The sequence below is a fragment of the Monodelphis domestica genome, chromosome 6 (genome assembly GCF_027887165.1).
Source record: "Monodelphis domestica isolate mMonDom1 chromosome 6, mMonDom1.pri, whole genome shotgun sequence".
Taxonomy (NCBI): Eukaryota; Metazoa; Chordata; class Mammalia; order Didelphimorphia; family Didelphidae; genus Monodelphis; species Monodelphis domestica.
The window spans coordinates 212,117,529-212,129,555 of NC_077232.1; the positions used below are offsets into that span (position 1 = coordinate 212,117,529).

At 37.0% G+C, this 12,027-nt stretch overlaps 1 pseudogene; it reads right to left on the reverse strand.

Moving 5' to 3' along the window:
- Positions 1-12,027, reverse strand: part of LOC100617708 (DNA replication licensing factor MCM4-like) — a 196,769-nt pseudogene that overhangs the window by 2,126 nt on the left and 182,616 nt on the right.

Genomic DNA, 12,027 nt, shown 5'->3' on the forward strand with positions numbered 1-12,027 from the left:
ATATAGAGAAGGACCCAGATGGATTGGTGGTAAAAAACCTACCTAAGGACCTTCCCAGGGCCAGTGAAGTGCAAAAACCCTTGAGACTGTATTAAAACACTAGAGTTAAATTTATTTTGCAACTTAAGGTTAGGGAACAGATAGTTAAGAACCAAAAGGTCCCTGATTCTACAGAGCTATATCTCCACCCAACTTCTACACCTTGTGAATTTTAAAAACTACTCAGACTGTTCTTTAGAAGATTTGGTTTGACATGATTATTTCAATAGACACAGAAAAAGCCTTTAATAAAATACAACACCCATTCCTATTAAAAACACTAGAAAGCATAGGAATAGAAGGGTCGTTCCTAAAAATAATAAACTGTATATATCTAAAACCATCAGCTAATCTCATCTGCAATGGGGATAAACTAGATGCATTCCCAATAAGATCAGGAGTGAAACAAGGATGCCCATTATCACCTCTATTATTTGACATTGTATTAGAAACACTAGCAGTAGCAATTAGAGAAGAAAAAGAAATTGAAGGCATTAAAATAGCCAAGGAGGAGACCAAATTATCGCTCTTTGCAGATGACATGATGGTCTACTTAAAGAATCCTAGAGATTCAACCAAAAAGCTAATTGAAATAATCAACAACTTTAGCAAAGTTGCAGGATACAAAATAAACCCACATAAGTCATCAGCATTTCTATATATCTCCAACACAGCTCAGCAACAAAAACTAGAAAGAGAAATGCCATTCAAAATCACCTTAGACAAAATAAAATACCTAGGAATCTATCTCCCGAGACAAACACAGGAACTATATGAACACTACTACAAAACACTCTCCACACAACTAAAACTAGACTTGAGCAATTGGAAAAACATTAACTGCTCATGGTTAGGACGAGCCAATATAATAAAAATGAACATCCTACCCAAACTTATTTATCTTTTTAGTGCCATACCCATTGAACTTCCAAAAAATTTCTTTACTGATTTAGAAAAAAACACAACAAAGTTCATTTGGAAGAACAAATGATCAAGGATATCCAGGGAAATCATGAAAAAAAAAACACAAATGATGGGGGCCTTGCAGTCCCAGATCTCAAACTATATTACAAAGCAGCAGTCATCAAAACAATTTGGTACTGGCTAAGAGACAGAAAGGAGGATCAGTGGAATAGACTGGGGGAAAGCGACCTCAGCAAGACAGTATACGATAAACCCAAAGATCCCAGCTTTTGGGACAAAAATCCACTATTCGATAAAAACTGCTGGGAAAATTGGAAGGCAGTGTGGGAGAGATTAGGTTTGGATCAACACCTCACACCCTACACCAAGATAAATTCAAAATGGGTGAATGACTTGAACATAAAGAAGGAAACTATAAGTAAATTAAGCAAACACAGAATAGTATACATGTCAGACCTTTGGGAAGGGAAAGACTTTAAAACCAAGCAAGACTTAGAAAGAGTCACAAAATGTAAAATAAATAATTTCGACTACATCAAATTAAAAAGCTTTTGTACAAACAAAACCAATGTAACTAAAATCAGAAGGGAAGCAACAAATTGGGAAACAATCTTCATAAAAACCTCTGACAAAGGTTTAATTACTCAAATTTACAAAGAGCTAAATCAATTGTACAAAAAATCAAGCCATTCTCCAATTGATAAATGGGCAAGGGACATGAATAGGCAGTTTTCAGATAAAGAAATCAAAACTATTAATAAGCACATGAAAAAGTACTCTAAATCTCTTATAATCAGAGAGATGCAAATCAAAACAACTCTGAGGTATCACCTCACACGTAGCAGATTGGCAACCATGACAGCAAAGGAAAGTAATGAATGCTGGAGGGGATGTGGCAAAGTAGGGACCTTAATTCATTGCTGGTGGGGTTGTGAATTGATCCAACCATTCTGGAGGGCAATTTGGAACTATGCCCAAAGGGTGATAAAAGACTGTCTGCCCTTTGATCCAGCCATAGCACTGCTGGGTTTGTACCCCAAAGAGATAATAAGGAAAAAGACTTGTACAAGAATATTCATAGCTGCGCTCTTTGTGGTGGCCAAAAATTGGAAAATGAGGAGATGCCCTTCAATTGGAGAATGGCTGAACAAATTGTGGTATATGTTGGTGATGGATTACTATTGTGCTAAGAGGAATAATAAAGTGGAGGAATTCCATGGAGACTGGAACAACCTCCAGGAAGTGATGCAGAGCGAAAGGAGCTGAACCAGGAGAACATTGTACACAGAGACTGATACACTGTGGTACAATCGAATGTAATGGACTTCTCCATTAGTGTCAATGCAATGTCCCTGAATAATCTGCAGGGATCTAGGAGAAAAAACACTATCCACAAGCAGAGGACAAATTGTGGGAGTAAAAAAACTGAGGAAAAGCAACTGCTTGACTACAGTGGTTAAGGGGACATGTCTGAGGAGAGACTCTAAATGAACACTCTAATGCAAATACCAACAACATGAAATGGGTTCGAATCAAGAACACGTGTGAAACCCAGTGGAATCGTGCATCGGCTATTGGGGGGGGGGGGGAGGAAAAGAAAATGATCTTTGTCTCTAATGAATAATGTTTTGAAATGACCAAATAAAATATTGTTAAAAAAAAAAAAAAAGAAGATTTGGTTTGGCTATTCCCTTATTGTAACAACGAAGATACTTGGTCTAACAAGAATCAGGAATGTATTAGGAACTTTTAAAATTACTCCACCCTAATTAGACATACTTTAAGGGAAGATAACAGTTGTAAACCCCTGTTTGAACAATGAAAGTACTTAACTCATACTTTATAGTGAATCTAGAACCTTAAGATAGGTCTATTTTTAGATCTAATACAAAAAAGTGTTAAGTACCTGTAAAGGTTAAATTAATCACAAAAAGGCCAAGTAACTTACAAAAGGCAAGCTTAACAAAAGAAGTGTGAAGTACTCAGAAGATATAATTTAACTAGAGAAGGTGAGAACCAAAGAAGGTGAGAACTAAGAATGGGTAGTCCTGGAAAAAAGCGTCTACTATGATTGGTAGACATGAAAATTTAGGGGAGGTGACATAAGAGAAAATTTCTTTAAAAGGATGGGGTAAAAAGTCAGTTGAGCAATTAAGTTCGGAATTTAGTTAGATTCTGAACTCAGTTCAGGAAATTGAGTTGAGTGGAGGATTGGAACCCAGCCAGGAGATGGTCTTGTGGTGAGTGATAAGACTGACTCCCTCTCCCTTAGGCTCAGGGAGGCCACTTTGGCCTAGGCCTTTAACTACTGCTTGGCTCAGCCTGAGCCAGAGCAGTTTAAATTAATTCTCTCTCTCTCTCTTTCTCTCTCTCTCTCTCTCTCTCTCTCTCTCTCTCTCTCTCTCTCTCTCTGTTTCTCTCTTTCTCCCTCTCTCTCCTTCCCTTAATTCCTTCTCTCTTTATTAATTAAAATCTCCAGAAATCCCAGGTGACTTGGGTATTTTCATATTTGGGAATTTCCCATGGTGACCACTTATTTAGATTTTTAAGTCAAAACACTAAAATTATCCTTACAACCTCTGTCATGAGAGAGCTCTTCTAATCTTCTAAAACCTTCTTACCAGCTCCCTGTTCTTATCTAAACCCCAAAACCATCTGACTAAATATCCCAGATTATTAATCAACTAACCTTAATTGTCTCTAAATAGGCTATTGAGAATGAACTCTCAGGTGGACTGAGTCCTTCCCCAAGCCTGGGATTGGCTTCTTAGGTAAAAACCCTAAAGTCCCAGAAGTTAAAATCTTTGGATCACCTCAGCCAAATTGACACAGCACTGCAGGGAAAACCAGATCACCTCCAAAAGTATCTTCCAAAGCCCAAGAACCTCCAAGTTTTTCCACAAACTGGTCAGGTCATAGGAACTGATGGAGTAGCTGTTTTCCTTTCCAACTCAGGAACAGGAATACCCCTGAAGTGACAGTTAACTCCCAAGCCTCTTCTCTGCAGTTCTTCTCCTTCTAGAATCTTGTCCAGGGTGCATGGCTAAATTTTCCTCTCTTCCTTTTTAGAGACAATTTTGCATTTTCCTTTATCCCTTATCTCTCTATTCCTGTATCTGATCAAATTCAAGGGTACCTCTGAGATAGAGAGGACTTGGTATTCTCACTGTGAGGCATGGAAGGGTTGCTGGCCTGCCCATATCAGCTGCTTCAGAGGCTTGGGGTCAAGGACAAGAAGAAGAATGGCAATGCACCAAGAGGCATGCACCTAACTGGTGAGGACCCCAATACACCTAAGTAAGCTAATATTTTTAAAGTATTTAGTACATAAGGACACATGGTGCTTAATAAATGCTTACCTCTTTCCAAGACTGTATTTCTAACTGTAGCTTTTTTTTTTTTTGTCTCACAAACATTCTATCAATTCACATAGGCCAGGTGATAGTGTTGAGCATGAAAACAAATCCAGTTCTGGAAAACTAAAACTGGTGTGGGTTTTATGTGATATCTATGTATGTAAAAGATAGCATTAATACAACAAATAAAAATTTATCTTGGCAATCAATGCCATCTTGATTTTCTGGCATAGTCTAAGCCAGCACATAGAATAGGACATGGAAAATCCTCAAGGAACTTTTACCTTTTTTTCATTTCTGAAAACATACCATGCAGCTATGATTTCCTGTAGACCAGCAAGATGGTTTTTGGACCAGAAATTTTCTTTCTGTCTTTCCTAAAGCTGATAAATGTACATTGGTTTTTAACTTTTACTGTCAGCAATCCTCAGTTCTAAGTAAATTGAGCTCTGTGTCCTCATTCTTTCCTTGTCTCAGCACCGTCTGCCCAACAGGAGTTAAGTATTTGTTTCCCTGCATTTTGACAGAATAGCTTGTCAAAATGCTCATTTAAGCTAATAATTATCTAGCAATTAGATCATGCTGGGGATGGATGTGGGTGTTAGTGTAACCTATGGCTCAGATTCCATTTTCATGGGATTCCCCCCATTGCTTAGTGTCTATAAAAGTGGTAGAGTTGGCAAAAGGTTATGAGAAGAGAGATCTTGGTCTTCTGGTTTCCAACTTTGAGAAAGAAGACAAATAGTCCCACATTCTTCTTAGGTCTCTGAAAAGAAAAAAGACTCAGGAAAGAAGGGGCCATGGATGTGAAGCAGCACCTATTCTCAACTTACTGTGCTAGAGACTTCAGAGAATTTTTTCTAGGGTGAGATCTGGGACTCTCTCTAGGTCAAGCTAAGATATATTGCTCCCAAGAAGAGAATTCATTTATACTGTATTGTTTTGCATGTAGCTTCCCTTGGAGAAGTATGAATTGTGGAGGCTCTAGAGATATGTATTTGTCTCTCCTTGTTAATCTTATTTGGACAGACTCATATGGACACACATAACCCATGAGGATATCACACACCATTTATTACACTGGGGAAAAATGTAGGGGTTATTAATGCATAGGAGTAGGGCTCTAAATAGAGCTAACAAATCTGATGAGAAAGAAAGCATCAAAACTTTTTTGGGAATGGGGGGACAAAAGACTATAAGTTGTTGCTAGTTCATATCAAATACTGAAAAAGAAGAGAAATCCTCAATCATGTTCAAATCAACATGACTTTCCCTGAATTTCCTCCAAACCAAACCATTGCAGTCATCTGGACTTTTTTTTTTAATCTATAAAAAGTTTACTGTACTTTTTGACCTTAAAATCAACTTCCTATGAAGTAAAATGTCTGTTGGATTCAGAGGCAGAAGACTCTGGTTCCAGTCTTAAATCTGAAATAAGGAAATAGGTATCAAGTGATAATATTTGTATAACCCAGTGGAATTGCTTGTTGGCTCTGGGAGGGGGGAGGGCAGGGAAAGAAAATGAATCATGTAAACATGGAAAAAAATTAAAAAATAAAAATTAATTTGGTTAACAGTCTTAAATCTTACATGTAATACTTGTGTGGCAAATTATATAACTTTGAAGTCTCAGTTTCCTTACTTATAAAATAAGGGTTTTGGACTAGATGTCTTTCAATATCTTTTATAGCTTTGAATCTATATTGGCTTCTAATCCATTTTTTAAAACTTCATTTTGTGTCTTCTAGATTGGTCATTCACTTTATTTATACTTATTTTTAAATTTTTTATTTCATTATGAATTTAACAATCCTCAGAAAACCTGATCATGTCAATATTCAAAGAATAAAAAATAGGATTTATAGGAAATAATGAACATCTATTAAGTACAATTGTTTTTTAAAGTGCGTATTAAATTTGAAATAGTATTGAAGAAATTGTTCCATGTGTGCCTCCTTCTAAACTTTTGGGGCATTCTATGCATTTTTTAAAAAACCCTTACCTTCTGTTTTAGAATCAATATTGTGTATCAGTTCCAAGGCAGAAGAGCGGTAATGAAGAGCTAGGCAATGGGGGTTAAGTGACTTGCAGCTGGGTGGCTAAGTGGATTGAGAGCCAGGCCTAGAGATGGGAGGTCCTGGGTTCAAATTTGACCTCAGACACTTACCAGCTGGGTGACCATGGGCAAGTCACTTAACACCCGTTGCCTAGCCCTTACACAGTATTGATTCCAAGACAGAAGGTAAGGGTTTAAATAAAAAAAAAAATTGGCAAGATGCTAAGCAACCTGTTCAAGCTCATGGGTAGTAAGAGTAAAGCCTGTGATTTCTAAGCCAAAGGCTGCCCTTTTAGCATGCAATTAATGCTGCCTTTCTAAAATCCTAGCCAAATATAAATTATCAAGGAAATTTCATATTGAATTGTAGCTAATAATGAGAGAAGCTAGCATTTTAAATCTCATCTACCATTTTTTTTTTTAAAAGTAGCTCATGCCCTTTTAACAATACTTTGGGTATTTTACTAAACTAAAGCCTAAGTGTGCCTATCATTAAGAAAACAAAGCAGAGCCAAATCTATACCTATCTTAAAGTCAGTAGGAGGTCCACGCTAGGATCATTGCCTCTGGGTGGGGATCAAAGCAAGGAGAAAACATAAGCATTTAATTAACTGCTTGATAATGTCACACAAATCCTCTGTGTATGCTTTCGTTGTTTTTCTTCAGTATTAGACATAAGTGGAGAAAATGGAGGGAACATTAAACTCAGTCAGAAGGTTTAAATCGCATTTTTATGACTCAGATCAGTGAAAGAAAGATAGCTTGCTGCAAGCTTTACTTCTCTCGAAGCATCTTATCTGTGACTGTGTAGCAAAGGAAGTTGCTAAGGATTGATTGACAGCCCTCAAGCCAAGGATTCTACAAGAGCTGGCTGGGTCAGACTTCTAAGGGGCTAGAGAAAGCAGTTTTTCAACTGACTCCCAGGCTGTCTGGAGCGGGAGTTCGAGCCTGAAGGGGTGGATCTGAGACTCTCCCTGGACAAACCCATCTATCAAGCTGCCTGCCTTATAATAACATCAAGCAAAGGTGAAGAGGAAGTTCCCCATTCATTCTGGTGGGCAGAGTGGTTTGGAAGAGGATTTCTCTCTCTCTGGAGCTTCTAAGGACTCTGCAACTGGATCTCTGCTGCCTGACCCACTAAGGACTCTGAGCATCTGGGCTTTTGCATGGACTTATCCTTAGCTAGAGTTAGATTTAGTTCAGTTTAGACCAGCTTAGAAAGTAACTTTAGTGGGTTAAGTATCTGGGTTAATTAGTAAGCTGGTCCATTATCCTCTTTCCTCCCCCATCATTCCCTCTTTGTTAATAAACATATTTTATTTAACTGTGTTTTCCTTTTCCTACACCCTTTCCCCTTCCTTAAATTCCCCATAACAACTGCTAGTGTAGGTTAAGGTATAAAGGGAAAATCAAATAGACCTGATTTTCTGTTACAAGTTGGAATCCACTTTTAGTTTAATTCTATCTTGGCATCAAAATGTGAAGCAATCCCTGAAAGACAATTCTTAGCAAAGACTAATTGCTATAGAAGGAGTGATTCCCATTGAGGTAATAGGATAGGGAAAGTTACAAAACAGAGTGGTCTTTGATTTGACAGTATAACCTCATAACTTCAGCCTTCTCCCTGAGTGCTCACTTTTTTTTCTCTTCACATTTCTAATCAGCTGCCAGATCTTGCTTTTTTTTTTTCATAACATCTATACAAACAACCCCTTCTCTCTATTCACATAACTACCACCTTCACTTGGGTTCTCATTTTCTCACCTAGATTCCTGCATTGGGATCCTAAGTCTTCAGTGCTTCAGTCTACTCCTATTCCAATCCACATTGTTGATAAAGGGATTTTCCTAAGTGAAGATTTAGCTTCTTGACTCTTCCTTCTTGATTCCAATGGTTCCCTGTTGCTTCTTAGATAAAATATAGGGCCCTCTGTTTAGCTTTTAAAGCCCTTCACAACATGATTCCAAACCTTCTTTAATTTTCTTTTTAAATTAAATTATTTTTTTTCTTATCATGCAAAATCCATTTCCATATTGGTCATTGTTGTAAGAGCATGCTCATATAAAATCAATTTCCCTCTCCTCCCCCCACCAACAAATCCATAAATACACTGAAATGAAAGATAGTATGTTTGGATCTGCATCTATCTGACTACAACAGTTCTTTCTTTGGAGGTGGATAGCATTCCTTCTCATAAATCTTTCAGGGTTGTCTCACATCCTTGCACTGCTGAGAGTAGCCAAGTTTTTATGGTCAATCATTATATAATATTGCTGTTACTGTGTACAATGTTCTCTTGGTTCTGCTTATTTTGCTCAGCATCAGTTCAAGCAAATCTTTCCAGCTTTTTCTGAAATTATTTTGCTTATCAGTTCTTATAGCATGTTTCCCATCACCAACATTTACCACAATTTGTTCAGCCATTCCACAACTGATGGACATCCCTTCAATTTCCAATTTTTGCCACCACAAAAGGAGCTACTAAAAATATTTTTGTACAAGTATATCCTTTCCCCTTTTTTATTAACTCTTTGGGATACAGACCCAATAGTAGTGTTATAGGATCAAAGGGTATTGCACAGTTTTGTACCCCTTTGGGCATAGTTCCAAATTGCCCTCCAGAATCCAACTTTTATGTCTAGCTATTTCTGATATTTTCACCTGGACTCTGCAAACCAGTCAGTCTTCTTTCTATTTCTCACATATAACACTCCATCTCCCCCTTCTGTCCCTTTACTCTGGTTGTCCTGAATTCCTGGAATGTATTTCTTCTTCATTTCTGGTGCATAGAATCCCTCTCTTCCCTCAAGAATCCTTATCTCTTTTTTAATCTTCTGCCACTTCAAAAATCTGCTTTGTTTTTGACCACTGCCTCCTTTAATTTTTCTCTCCCTTTTTCTCTCCCCCTTCTTTCTTACTCCCTTCCTCAACTCCTTCTCTTTTCTAAGGGATGGATTTCTATACCGAACTGAATGTGCATATATATTCTTTCCTCTTTGAGCCAGTTTAGATGAGAGTGAAATTCAAGTTTTGCACATCACCTTTTTCATTTTCCTACTTTATTGTAAAATCTCTTGCTTGTATATTTCTTTTATTTGTGATAATTTGCTCCATTCTTTTTCTCCATTCCCCCTTCTTCCAGTACCTCCTTCTATCTTACTCCTTCATTTTTTTAGATCATCCCCACACAACTGATTTATACTCATGCCTTATCTCTATATGAATTCCTTCTAACTGCCCTAATCAATAATGATAAACTTATTAGAAATTTTATATACCATCTTCCTATACAGGAATGTAATCAGTCTAATCTTATTAAGCTCCAAATCATTTCTCTTTTATGTTTACCTTTCCACATTTCTTTTGAGTCTTCTGTTTGAATATCAAATTTTCCAGATCTTGTCTTTTCATCAAAAATGCTTGAAAGCCATCTACTTCATTAAACATCTATTTCTCTCCTAAAAGGATTATATTCAGTTTTTCTGGATAGATTTTTCTTGGTAATCCTTGGTCTGCTGTTAAACTGTTGCTAAATTATATATGATCTTGCTTATGTCTCCATTATATTTGAATGATTCTTTCTGGCTGCTTGCAATATTTTCTTTTTGATATGTTTGGGATCTCTTTCAGGAGGTGATTTGTGGATTCTTTCCATTTTTATTTACCCTCCAGATTTTAGATAATAGGGCAGTTTTCCTTGATAATTTCTTGAACTATGATGTCTAGGCTTCTTTGATCATTGTTTTCATGTAGTCTAATAATTCTTAAATTGTTTCTCCTTCATGAGTTTCTCCATTTCAGTTGTTTTCTGATGAACTATTTCATATTTTCTTCTAGTTTTTTCAGTCTTTTGACTCTGTTTTATTGTTTCTTGCTGTCTCATAGTCATTAGCTTTCACTTACCTGACTAATTTTTAAGAAAGCATTTTATTCAGTGAATTTTTATGCCTTTTTTATTATTTAGCTTATTCTGTTTTTAAGATGTTATTTTCTTCATGGTGTGTGTGTGTGTGTGTGTGTGTGTATGTGTGTGTCTGTCTGTCTGTCTGTCTGTCTCCTTTACCAATTCTCTCTAGTAATTCTCCTTTCATAATTTTCTTGCATCAATTTCATTTCTTTTCCCAATTCCTCCTCTACTACTCTTTTCTTTCTTTAAGTTTCTTAATTCTTGTTGGACTTATGTCCAATTTGCATTTTTCTTTTGAGGCTTTACTTATAGTTTTCATGTTGTTGCCTTCTGAGTTTGTGTCTTGATCTTTTCTGCCAACAGAGTAGCTTTTTATGGTCAGATTCTTTTTTTTCTTGTTTCTTCATTTTTATATCCTATTTTTTTACTTTGAACATAGTCAGACTCTGCTCACTTTGACATCAAGATGCACTGTCCTAGGCTTTGGGAATTTTCATTATTCTGTTTTCAGAGTTATTTCTGGGAGTCTGAAAAAGTTCAGGGCTTCCAAAGTGCCTTTATATAGGGAGAGATTTGGTTGTACCATGTCAGAATTTGATTCGACTTGATATTTCAAAGTTTTTATTTGGAGGGGAATGGTAGGAGAGTTCATCTGCCTTGCTGCCTTTGTCTTTTTATCCCTTTACCTTTTTAGCTCTGCCTGGGTTGAGGGGGGAATATTTCTTGTATTAAATTGAGTATTTCAAAGACATATGATTAAGCTGGTGGGGGTACTTCCCATCATGTAAACTGTAGCTCTTTCTGTAAGCCCAGTTTTGTTATATTTAAAAGTGTGGAGAGACATAAACTGTTATAGTTAAAATATAATAAACTGTGGCAGTTAAAAGAGTTGAGGTTGTAAACTGTAGTGATTTAAATAGTGGAAGATACAAATTATGATAGATATAAGAGTGGTGAGTAAATTTGACCACAGGAAATATATTTCACTACAGTGTCTTGGTTTTTAAATCAAATATAAAGTGGTCTCCAGGGAATATATTCCCAATTATAAATATGCCCAAGTCAACTGGGTTTTATAGAGAATTTTAATTAATAATACAATGAGGAATCAGAGAGAGAGAGAGAGAGAGAGAGAGAGAGAGAGAGAGAGAGAGAGAAAGGTATAAGTATGAAGGGCCTTAAGTCAACACGGCCTAGAACTGAGTCTTAAGAGAGAGAGAATCAGTCAGTTTTTTATCACTCACCACAAGATTTGTCTTAAGCAAGGATGTCTGGGGAATAGAGTCTCCCCAGAGGGAGTTCCAGCCAGAGTCAGCCTCCCAAGGGACTTCTTCTCAAGAGATCTTCAAAAGGGCCTCTTCCAAAAGGATCTATCTCCAAGGAATCTATCTCCAAGGGATCTCTCCAAAAGGACTTATCTCCAAGCCTCTCTCGCTCAAGAGATTCCTTTTCTTATATAGGTTTTTTTTTCCTATGTCACCTCCCCTAAGTTCTTCCATCTACCAATCACCGTAGATGTTTTCTAAAAGACAGCCCATCTGAATTCCGGCTAAGTTGACTAATCCCCTCAGTAAGTCAGAACCAGAGAAAACACAGCTGAGTCGACTAATCCCATTAAGAGAAAACCTGCCCGACCTTTATAGGTACCTAGCATCCCATTGTATCAATTCTAAAAACAGGCATGGCTCAAAGAACTCCTTGCCTCATTATAAGTATGGTTTTAAGTACTTTCATTGTTTAGCAAG